This window comes from Chiroxiphia lanceolata, chromosome 1 (assembly GCF_009829145.1).
Source record: "Chiroxiphia lanceolata isolate bChiLan1 chromosome 1, bChiLan1.pri, whole genome shotgun sequence".
Taxonomy (NCBI): Eukaryota; Metazoa; Chordata; class Aves; order Passeriformes; family Pipridae; genus Chiroxiphia; species Chiroxiphia lanceolata.
In genome coordinates, this window is record NC_045637.1 from 99157372 (window position 1) to 99169953 (window position 12582).

Genomic DNA, 12582 nt, shown 5'->3' on the forward strand with positions numbered 1-12582 from the left:
GCTTCGGAGGGTGCACTGCTTTTGGGCAAAAGAAAAGCAAACTTTCCAGCAGTCTGTCACTATAGCAAGCTGATAGTACCCAAGTAACTTGAGAGAGTAAAATGGGTAAAGTTGACTTCAAGAATGACTGAACACAGTTTCAGGAGGAGAGAACCTACAGGAATTTCCTGCTTCTTTGTGTAATCTGCCTGCCTGTGTACATTATTTCCCTTAAGTTTTTAGGATAACTTCTTTTCCCTGCCTGCAAAAGAATGAATACTGTTAAGAGGTGGGAAGGATACTCATGTGATGAAAGCACGGCACTGTAAGCTTAGCGACAGAGACTCTGTTTCCTTCCTCGAAAAAAATGTTTGCTGTCTGGGCAATTTAAGTTAGTAGAAATGTTCTGTAATGTTTTAATTCTTATATCTTCAGCTTTAGGAAAGGCACAGCTGCTTTACACACAGTGCTGAGTCTGTACCTCCCACCAGGACCTAAGGCCATAAGACTGGATAACTTTTGCTACTATAATTAAAGGTTTGTGGGCAAAACCTTTCAGCTGTTTTCTCTTTGGGTTCCCCAGTTTCCTCCAGTGCAAAAGTCACAGTATAAACTAGTGCTTCCCTGACTCTGATTCCTCCTGAGAAGTTCAAGACATATTTACTTCCTGTCATGCTGTAAAAAAATGTCTGTAGCTGAACAACAGAGGGAGTTCATCACCTATTTCCAAACATTTGAATTTCAATTCTAGGAGAGGTATCTTAAAATAGATTTAGAGGAACTGAGTTCATCAATTTTGTTTTTCCTCAAGGAACACAAGAGATGAGAAATAGTTTCTGAACATTTTTATTGAGATAACATCTAGAAAGTTATGATTTAGTTCAAAAGAATATGTCTTTTATATTTATATGCACCATTTGGATGTTCTACTTGAGTACTTGGCCCCCATTATGCCAGGCACTCTGTTTCAAGAGACTGATGTTATTTAACTTCAGCAAATGAGTTGATCTTGTGCATGAATGAGTTCAGGTATCCACTGAGTAACTTACGAGGGGTCGTTTTTTGACTTTTAATTTAATTTAACTGCATAAATCTTCCCATATTTCTCCTTCTGCCCTCCATTCCCTGAACTCTGTGTTCAAAGAGTCTGAATGCACAAGTGAGTTATTTCTGTAGGGTGAGAGATTAAGGGAGAAAGGGTCATTGTACGGGAAGTCTTAGATAACTTGTGGTTCTGATATTGTCATGTAAGCTTTCCTTGAGAAGTCACAAATTATGACTAATAAGCTAATATATATATATATATATATATATATATATATATATATATATATATATATATATATATATTGGAAATATTCCAAACTAACTGGAGTCATGACATGTGAAGGTGATTTTTATGAGCTAGTCAAAAGCAACCTCCCCACCTGGCCCTGTACTGGCTCATCCACTTTAAGAGGAGTTCATCTTGTCCTTGTTGACTGATGCTCAAATAAAAGGCAGAAAGAGGAGAAAACTCAAGTCAGTATTGTTACTTTGACAGAATAGGAATGGCTATTGACAAGTTTGAAATACCTGAAATGAAATGGTATAAATGTGGAAATGTCAACACCTTCTGAAAGACTTTTCACAATCCTATCTTACTGGGTTGATCATTTTCATTGCTTTAGAGCTTTGACCCTGCTTTTAATTACTGTCATGTTCTAAGTATGATTTGGTATATATGAAAGTGTTTATAAAGCTTAACTTAACAAGCTGATGTTTCATATGGTGCTGCTGCTTGTTCTGGTATTTAAAAAACAAACAACCAGGATTTGTTTTCTGAAAACCAAAGTAGAATCAAGAATTAAAAGAGGACAGAGGGTCATACTACTGGTTAGATAACTAAAGTTAGAGCTTTATTTAATGTGCTACTCCTTGGTTTACCAGTTCTTCAAATGCAGCTGGGCAGCTTGTAAGCTATGCAAAAGTATCCAGTGGTTATTTGCTCATAATTAGAAGGGAATTTTATCTGTGAGTTCCAGAAGGTGATGACCTCCTTGACATGTTGTGGCAGTTTGAGCCACATTAGAAATCCAAAAATCCAATTTCCAGGCTTCCTCCACCTCTTGCCACAATTTATCCCAACACTGAAGAGAAAACTTTCAGGCCAGAGGCTTCTATAGGGGAAAGGGGAAGCATTTACATTTATTTTACACAAATAAATACTATACAAGCTAAAAGCAACTATATATATATATATATATTATACTTCTATCAGTCCCTTCGAAGCTTCTCCTTTAATTAGTCCAGGAAAAGCCTTTTCAGGCTGATAAGTAACTAGTCTCTCTCTTGTGGGAGTGTTCGGGGCCCCTGAACACTCCCTACCAACCTTCAGCTGTTTGCTGCAATTCTTTCTTCTTCATGAAGTCCAAGATAGCTCCAAGTCCTTTCTCTTTGGTTCTGTGCCATCTCTGTTGCGTGGTTCTCTCTTTTGCTTTCATACTTTGGTTCATAGGCTGCTGTAGTGTAATTCAGCTTATCAAGCATCCTCCGAGTCAGTTTTCAGCTGCCCCCGGTCAAACCTCTGTAGGGCAACTCCTGAGCCCTTTGGCCTGTCTCCAGTTTCGCCTGGGACTCTTCTCCCTGGCATCAAGCTGCTTCAGCCCGTACACTTTGGCTCCGCTTCAATGCTGAGCCTTGCATCCACTCCCACTAAACAGTGAGAGGGAAAAACAGCCCCCTTCTGCAGCCTGGCTGCAAAGGGGGGGGAGGGGGGGAAAAAGAGGGCCTGACCACAAGGCCTGCCTCTCTCTCTCCCGCTTACCAGTTGTTTTGTGAGTCACGTCCCTCACAAACACTCACTCCAATGCTGCCTCCAACTCTGGCCTAGGCAGAGTTGGTGGGGCCACAGAGCTCCCCTTCCCCCCCGGCCTTCTACATCTACATGCAGCAGACACCAACAGATAGAATGCCAACAGCTTCCGGTGCTGTGTATATATGATTTTTAGCAGAAGCGAACAACATGAATGGTGACTGGCTCTCCAGGGAACACTGCCCTGGCACCCAATCACCTCTGAGCCCCCAACTCTCAGGGGGGCCAATCTCAAACTATGACACATGTGTATTGGGACGAAGTTGGGATGATATTTTTGGTCTGTGTTTGGCCTTAGCCACCTGCAGTAGTTTATAGTTCTCCCTGCTAAGTTCACTGATAAAACAGTGAATTTGGCCTTGGAGGGAGAACTTCTGTATAAACTGTTTTAATTGGTTTCTTGTGCTTGGTCAATGGCTCGTCAAAGGCATTTGGAGGAGAAACTGACAATGAGATGAGGAAGGCTCGCCCCTAGACTCAATTGGGAAAGACCCCCAGGACTCACTGCGCATGCGTGAGGGGATTTCCAAAGTTCTCACACATGCGCAGAAGGGGTGCACTTACATAACCAAGGGGGTGGGATTGAGAACCCCTGACGGGGCAGTACTGGCCACACCTCCCCGGGGCAGGTGTACTCAATGAACTGTATAAAAGCAGACACGCTTTCCATGTTGAGTGGCCGGCTCTTCACGAAGGACCAAGTTGCTTTTAGCAGGGACGCCTGCTGAAGTGGGAGCCTGCCAGCCCTTCGGAACACGCAGCTGCTACAGAGAGGCTTTATTACTGGTTAGGGTGGGTAAGACTCTCTTATAGGTGGCACCTGGGTGTCGCACCTTCCTTTTAGGGTTTTTTTTTGTTCACTTTTCTCCTTCCTAATCCCTTTCTCTTGAGTGCCTGTTTTTTACTGTTAGCCACCTTTCATAATAAATAGTTATTTTGTTAACTAGTAACGGTGTCTAGTTTTCTACCTTCCAGTATCTCTCGAACCTTTTTTTTCCCCAATAAAGTAACCCCTCTCTGATACACACATGTCAAATGCTTTCAACTTCCATTAATTGCTAATTCAGGGAACTCATTACAACAAACCTGATCTACTGCAGTACCTCCAATGAAAAGGATATATTTTTAAAGAAAGTAGTAAATGTGGTTTTTAGTTGTAAGAGGGGCAGGCAAGCACTGATGATCCATCATTATTTAAGAAAATAATAATGGAAGAGTTTCATTAACTGTTCAGTCCCCCTCCTACTTCCTCCACAATTGTTAGTGTTTAGAAAAGATGGGGTTTAGCCTTGTCACAAGCAGAACCAGAGGGAGACTGGGGAGGACAAAGGAGTGAGGGGAAAGGAGAAACAAAAAATGCACAGATGTGTAGTGATTTAAAATTAACTAATTGTCACTAAGACATAGATCACTTCTAGAGGATAATGACCAGAACCAGAGGCAAAGCTGTATTAGCATCAAATCTGTCATTAACATTCCAGGAAATGCACTAGTGTGAGACATTAATGACATTATAGCCAGTTATTTGGTGGGAGAGGAATCAGGCAAGAGGGACATTTTCCTTGTGGTACCATTATTTTTACTTAGTAGCACAAAAGTTAGTTTCATTTCATGACTCTGATCTGTGTTTGAACATCTACAAAGAAAGATGCACAGAAAGTACTTGACATTCTTTCAAGGCTCCAGGATTTTTTAGCATTATTGCAGCAGGAATGGGAGCAGCTCCTAAATTTTGCACATACTGTCACGATTCTAATTGTCAGCCCTCTGTTCTTCAAATACATAGCTTCACTCTGTACTGAACAGTTTTGTTATTCCAGCATATGACTGCCAAAAGACTCCCATTAGCCTTAGCAGTATGTATCAATAGGCTGTTTCTTATTATTTAGTTTATCTGGACATAACAATAATTATGTATTTGGAAAAAAAATATAGCCAGTTTATTCTACTTGGGCTGACAAAAATAAGTCTTAAACATGATAGATCAATCTACACTAGTGTTCTGGTTTTGGCTCGGATAGAGTTGATTTTCGTCTTAGCAGCTGGTACAGTGCTGTGGTTTGATTTTAGTATGAGAATAATGTGGATAACTCACTGCTGTTTTAGTTGTTGCTCAGTAGTGCTTACCCTAAGCCGAGGACTTTTCAGTATCTCATGCTCTGTCATTGAGCAGGTGCACAAGAAACTGAGAGGGAGCATGGCTGGGACAGCAGACCCAAACTGGCCAGAGGGCTAGTCCGTACCACAGAACATCATGCTCAGTATATATACTGGGGGGAGTTGGCAGAACAGGATGATCACTGCTTGGGGACTGGCTGGGCATCTGTCTGCAGGTGGTGAGCAATAGTTTTGCGCATCACTTGGGGTGGTTTTTTTTTTTTATTTTTATTCATCTCTTTCTGTTATCTCCTTTTTCATTACAACTAATAGTAGTAGCAGTATATTCTACTTTATTTCAATTATTAACTCAACCCACAAGTTTTACCTTTTTCTGATTCTCCTCCCCCACCCCTCTGAGCGAGGGAGGGGAGAATGGTTGCATAGTTGCATGGTACTTAGTTGCTGGCTGGGGTTAATTTATGCATAGTGCTTTAAATGGTACAATCTGAGAGCCAAGCTAAACCAAGAAGGAATGTCCTCTTCTGTAACGCTTCACATTTTTCAGAGTCTGCACAAGCAGTACAGCTTTTTGGTAAGGACTTTAGAGGTAATGTCTAGTTCTAAAGACTGAAGAAACTAAGTACTGTCTTCCGGGGCAGGTGAAATAGTACCTCAGCTATGCAGTGCAATACCTAGACCCTCTGACACTGGTGGAATGACAGTGTGATACACTGGTGTCAGTCACAAGCCCTTAGTCTGATAACTATGCAAGAGCAGCATTGCTGTCAGTAGTTGTTCCAAAACACTTTTTTCCTGAGAAGGAATGTGAGCATGCAGAGTTGAGGGAAGACTAGGTTTGTCAGGTTTAATATTTCCAGAGTAAATTCCAGATTCAGTATAATAATCAATCAATATTAACATCACAGAATCACAGTGTGGTTGAAAATGGAAAGAACCTCTGGAGGTCATCTGGTCCAACCTCTTTCGTCAAGCAGGGACACCAATTGCCCAGGACCACATCCAGAAAGCTTTTGAATATCTCCAAGGATGGAGAGTCCAGCACCTCTCTGGGCAACCTGTGACAGTTCTTGGTCACCCTTACAGGAAAATAGTGTTTCCTGATGTTCAGAGGGAACCTCCTGTGTTTCACTTTGTGCTATTGCCTCTGGTCCTGTGTGGTGGTTTTAACACCAGCTGGAAATTAAACTCCAAACAAGCCATGCCCCTTCCCCCTGCCCCCTCTGGAAAGAGAGGAACAACAGCAGAGACTATTGGTTGAGAAAACAATTTACTGAAAGCAAACAGCAATGGCATAAGAAACGCACTATAACAGCAGCAATATTAATAACAGAAGTATACAAAGAGAAGGTGCTTTACACACAAAAGCTGTTCACCACCTCAGCTTAGTTCCACGTGGCTGCCAGAACAAAGACAAGATGGCAGGCGCTCCCCATCCCTGAGCCCGAGGCGATGGAAAACAATGACGGACAAAACCCCGACAGCTAGATCATCTGCATGGCACCATGCCACCATTCTGTTGTGCTGGGGCTCGGGCTCTGCTGCATCAGCTTCATTGGGCTCAGCCACTTTCACCCCTTTTTCAGCACTACATCTTGGAGTCGCATTCGCTGCTTTTCAGCATCACATCTCCAAACCATGTCTTGGCGGAACAGGCAGCAACAGCAGAGGACGAGGTCCACAGGGCTGATCCAACAACCTTCAGGATGGAGACAGGGAGACAAAATAGTGCACTTCTGGGGGTGCAGTCACCTTTTCTTTCCCCTGGAACCATAATCCCCAGCGATGATGTGGGTTGTATAGAATAGCAACCTAGCCATGCCAACACAGCACTAAGCCCTGTCCCTCTCTGCATCCAGGATATCCTGCCAGTGGGCACGACTGAAAAGAGCCTAGCTCTTTTGTCTTTGCACTCACCCTTCAGATACATCCACACATTGATGATATCCCTCCAGACTGCACAGTCCCAGTTCTCTCAGCCTTTCCTCATAGGAGGTATGCTTTAGTCCCTTAATCATCTTAGAGGCCCTTTGCTGGACTCCATAGTTCTCTTGTACCAGGTAGCCCAGAACTAGATCCAGAATTTCAGGTGAGAGATCACCAGTGCTGGATAGAGAGGAAGGAGAACCTCCCTCAGACTGCTGGCAGTATTTTGCTTACTGCATACTGATAGCCTTCTTTGACACAAGGGCACATCACTGGCTCATGTCCAAATTGGTGTCCAACCCCCAAGTCATTTTCTGACAAGTTGCTCTCCAGCTGAGTGGCCCCCTGCACACAGTGATATGTTGTTTGGCACCAGGTGCAGGACTTTGCACTTCTCCTTGCTGAACGTCCCAAGGTTTCTGTCAGCTCATTTCTTCAGCCTGTCAAGCTCATGCTGGATGGCAGCATGCCCCTCTTGTCCATCAGGCACCCCTCCCAACCTTGTGTCATCAGTAAAATGCTCTGACCCATCATGCAGCTCACTAACAAACAGGACTCACTTGGTATTGATTCTTGAGGTACACTGCTACTTTCCAGCCTCCAACTAGATTTTGCACTGTTCATCACCACCCTCAGGACCCATCCCTTCAGACAGTATTCAATCCACCTCCCCATCCAGCCCCTACAGCCCCACCCTGAGCTATAAGGCTGTTATGGGAGACAGTGTCAGAGACCTTACTTGAAGGCCTGGCAGACACTAGCCACTGCTCTCCCCTCATCTACCAGACACATCAATCAGCTCACTGTAGAATGCTATCAGGCTGGCCAAGCATAACTTTCCCATAGTGAAGCCAGGCTGACTGCTCCTGAGGAGTTTCTTGTCCTTCAAGTGCCTGGAATGGTTTCCAGTATCATATCACCTTTTCAGGGATCAAAGTGAGGCTGACTGGCCTGTAGTTCCTGAGCTCCTCCTTCTTGCCTGTCTTGAAGATAGGCATGACATTTTCTCTCCTCCAGTCTTTGGGCACTTCTCCCAGCTGCTGCGATTGAGCAAAGATGATTGAGAGTGTCTTTGCAATGATGTCTGCCAGCTACTTTAGCACCTGTGGATGCTTTCCCTCAGGGACCATGTATTTATCTCAACAAAAGCTACTGGTTGGCTCTGGCATCAGCAACACTTTGTATCAATAGCAGTAGAGTTCTGAAATAGTGGGGCTGATACCCTGGCTATCCTAATCAGTTCTAGGTCTGAATACAGCATAAATATGAGGAATGTGAAATAAAATAAGCCTGAATCCCATCTTGATACACATATGGATGAAGTGTACATTTGTGCTATTTTTGGCTGGGGTAGAGTTAATTTGCTCACAGTAGCTAGTATGGGGCTAAATTTGGATTTGTGCTGAAAGCAGTGCTCATAATGCAGAGATGATTTCATTATTGCTGAGCAGTGCTTGCACAGCATCAAGGCCTTTTCTGCTTCTCACACCACTGCACCAGAGAGAGGGATGGGAGAGCACAAGACGTTGGTAGAGGACACAGCTGAGACAACTGACCTCAGCTGACCAAAGGCATATGACGTCCTGCTCAGTGTATAAAACTGGGGGAAGAAGGAGGAAGGGGGAACGTTCAGAGTGATGGTGTTTGTCTTCCCAAGTAACTGTTAGGAGTGATGGAGCCTTGCTGTCCTGGAGATGGCTGAACACCTCTCTGCCAATGGGAAGCAGTGAATTAATTCCTTGTTTTGCTTTGCTTGTGTCATACATTTACTTATTCTAAAAATCCAAGCAGAAATTTTCCTTTCCCCCCCCCCCCCCCGTAAGAGAAGGAGGTTGAATGAGGAGGGGGAAGGGGTAATTAACTATACAAAAGAACTAGCTGGCAGACCTGCATTCCTGGATAATAACCCTTCTAAAAAACTGCAGGGAGAGTTTTTCTCCTCCTCTCCTTACCAATGCGGGACACTTCACTTTTTGCCTTAACAGAAGCAAGGTATATGTGTGTGTTGGAAAAGCTTTGAGGCCGTTTTTGCTCTCAGCCTGGTCATCTGGCTTCTCTCTGGCCTCGGCTTGCCTGTGCGCTGCCCCTGTCTCCAGCCCGAATCTGCTCAGAATTCATCAGAGAGTTTGTGCTCGTTGAGGAAAGGGGGAGCCCCGACTGCAGCCAGTCGCAGACAACGTGAGTTTCGTGGGAAAGAAACTGCCCTTCTTTCCCCTTTTCCCCTTCCCCTCCTTGGTGGTGGTGGGGGGAGATCTCTATTTCGGCTTCTCCCGTGAGCCGGGGCCCCACGCAGTGGCTACCAGAGCCCAACAACGCCCCCTGCCAACCAACACTGGGCACTGCAGGCCCTGTGCCTCCAGTGATCCAACAGCACCCCCTGCCAACCGTGATTAGAATTGCGCTAGAGGACAGCAAAGTATCAGACTGTCTCCTTTTTGAAGGGGACAGAATTATTGCTTAGGGTTTTTTTGTGTTCTGTTACTGTTTTTGCCAATATACATACATCCTTTAATAAAAGATTGTTATTTCTACCTTTTTCCATACTTCCTCAATTGGAGCCTCTTAATTTCGGATTTACAATTGCTGAGAGAGAAGAGTTTGATCTACCTCATAACTCATCCTCCTTAGCAAAACACTCCAGTCTCTTTAAACTGAGACAGCTTGTGTACACGGCTGTCTTTATCTCAACCCACACCCACAACTTTTCTCACTTTTTCTCTTCTGATTCTCTCCCCCATGCCTCTGATGAGGGAGTGAGTGAGTGGTTGTGTGGTACTTAGTTTCAGACTGGGATTAAAACCACAACATTAGAGCCAGTAATGACAAGTATGGCTTCTTTATAGTGTCAAAATTCTTCTAATTCCCCTGTTCCTCTAATAAGTAACATTATTGAGATTCTTTTAAAAACTGTTCCGACCTTTGTTTAGGGAAAATCTGGGTGAATGTAATTCTCATCAAGAACTAAGAACTGAATCTTCATGACCCACTTATCCAAGATATGTAACTACCTTGGGTTACAAACTGAGACCAGCATATCCAACTAAGTTAACTCCTGTGGATTGTTTTGGAGATAGAACTGAACTAATTTCACATATCAAAGAAACCACTCTGGCCATTCTCCTGTCTCTGTGCACTACCTCCCCTAACCTCTCCTTTTGATACCCTCAAAATAAAGTCTAACCAAACAAATTTCCTCTCAAAAGAGCTGATGTTAAAAAGCTTCAGAAAAATATGTCATTTAGCTCTGATATGTAGCAGCAAGAACACCCCATTTCCTGCTCTGTCATCCAGTTATGGGGGAAACATTGCTTTTTCATCCCAAGCCCAAAATGTTGAGAAAAGACAGACAGATGTGGCAGACTTAACAACTTCACCATGTCTAGGAAACCTAATGAAAAGACATGTGTTTTATAATCCTAGTATATGTGCCTGGAAAGACTAGAAAGAAAAGGGTGTTATGCTAAACCATTTAAAATGCTCCCATTATCGTTTTGACCTTAACTCTCCCACCACAAATAAAACCTCATCCTGAAAGTAAATAAGCAAAGAGCATCATCTTTTGTCAAAAGCTACCTTACAGTGTGTTTTACACAGCAGAGAGAAAAAAGTAAATCTCTGCATAAATGCAGATCTGAGTGAGAATTGTTCAGGTTTTGTGTTTGTTCTTAGATCAGCTTAGCTACTGATGAAAAGTAAGAACACATACTTAAAACTTACTTTGTTATAATGATGAAAACATTAGCCAAAAGCTCTGGGGGCATCTCAAAAAGACAAAAAAAAGTTAAAAAAGCTCAGACGTGTTACATAACTGTGCTGGATTTCCAAACACACAGCCATGCAATACACAGTTAATGTCTGCAAAATTCCACTTTTTTTTTTTAAATGCTCTTTGGAGCCAATTTAATATTTTCCAGACCTGTCCCTCTCCTATGCCCCCTTGCTAAAAAAGTAGTGAAACACCAGGAAATGGTCCAAAGCTGCAGTAATGTTTTCATTTTCCCAGTGTCTGAGCTTCTGAACTGTTTCACATCCCCTCTACCTCAAGCTTATCATGCTTTGGTCATTTCAGGAGCAGACAGGTGACTTGAGCTTGATCTCTGCCAGACCTTCATTACTCACAACCAAACTTACCTCTGCAGGCTGTCTTCAGAAAAAAACCAAACATGTACAGAGTGGCTCTGCAGAACTCGGGAGAGTTTATATAGCCTGGTCCCTCCGAGTATCCAATAAACTTTCCCTTTGCAAGGCTGTCTCCCGAGTCCTAAACATATCATCAAACCACCCTTTCTCCTAGCATATAATCAAAACATCCTTTCCAAACACATTCACTTGCTTATACCAAAGGAAAAGAAAAGCTGTATTTGATATGTGTATCCTGATTTTTTTAAAGAAAAAATATGTGATTCTACCCAAAGCTATTTAGTTTGTATGGTCTCCCATAGGTTGTTGAATAGGTGATAAGACATGCAGATCCAGCTAATTAGCACAGTCTTAAAAATGTATGAGGATAAATACATAAGAGGAAGAAGGACAGAAAAGGGAGATTTCAAATCAAAGCAGAAGTAGGTTTTGGAGTTTTATTGCAGTTTGGAGACTGCAGTATATTAATTATACTGCAGGCCCCAAACTGCAAATGCTTACACATCTGCATAATGCTGCTCTTGGAAGTAGGTTCTAGTGTAAGCCATCTGGTAATTTAATTTTTGTGTGTAGTCATGTCTATTCTTCAAAGCTGTCAGGAGTCTCCTTGATGTGGACAGCAGAAAAGCCACAAACAAAGGGGTCTGATTATCTGTGAGGACTGCAACTTTTTGAAAGTCACTATTCCTCTGCTTTCATTTACATTAGAGTACCATAGCAAGTTGTCTATGTTACTTTTCCCTGCCACTAATCCCTTCTCAAGAGTGACAATTAAAGAGGCTGGGAGGGCCCTTGCCTTCACATTTTGCCATCTTCAATTGAATCCCAACTTGATGCCAAGGTTTCACCTCTTGTATTTCACTTCTTTGGAAAAAAAGATGGAGGAAACACAGCACACTCATTACCTTGGCCAGCTGGTTTTGGAGCCTTGAGCCACACAACATCTGTGCAAAATAACTAGTTTTTATGGAAATGCGTGTGTGCTGATTCAGGGAGTAAAACTTCCCCCTACAATTCTACCTTTGTCTTTTACGTCCTTGTAGTTTTGCATCTAAGTCCCTTCAACTTATGCAAACCAATGTGGTTGTATGGTCTGTTCCTATAATTCATATGCTCCTGAATTCTCCCAGATGGCTTACTCGCTAAATGCAAAGTCAAAATCAGTCCGTTGCAAACACAAAACCTCAAAGTCATTTGACATAAGGATATTGAGAGAGATATACCTAGAATAAACATGCATGCGCTGACCTGAAAGCAGACCACATATTTCAGTTGGTTCAGCTTTAATAAATTCCTGGTGCAGGTAAAATGTTAAAAAACAAGTTTTTCAGAAAAATGAGGGGGAAAAATGGGGATATGCTTTGAAGTCATATAAACGACCTCCCCACCCACATCCTCCATAATTCTAGTACAGCAAAATTCTCAGAACTGATCTGACTGTGTAACTGCAGCCTAGGGCATTTACTCACCACTACTAGAGCATCGATGCCAACATTTCTTTAGTTACTTTATTCCCAACTATCCCATTGTGGTTTCTAGGACATATCAAATTTCCATTTGATAAA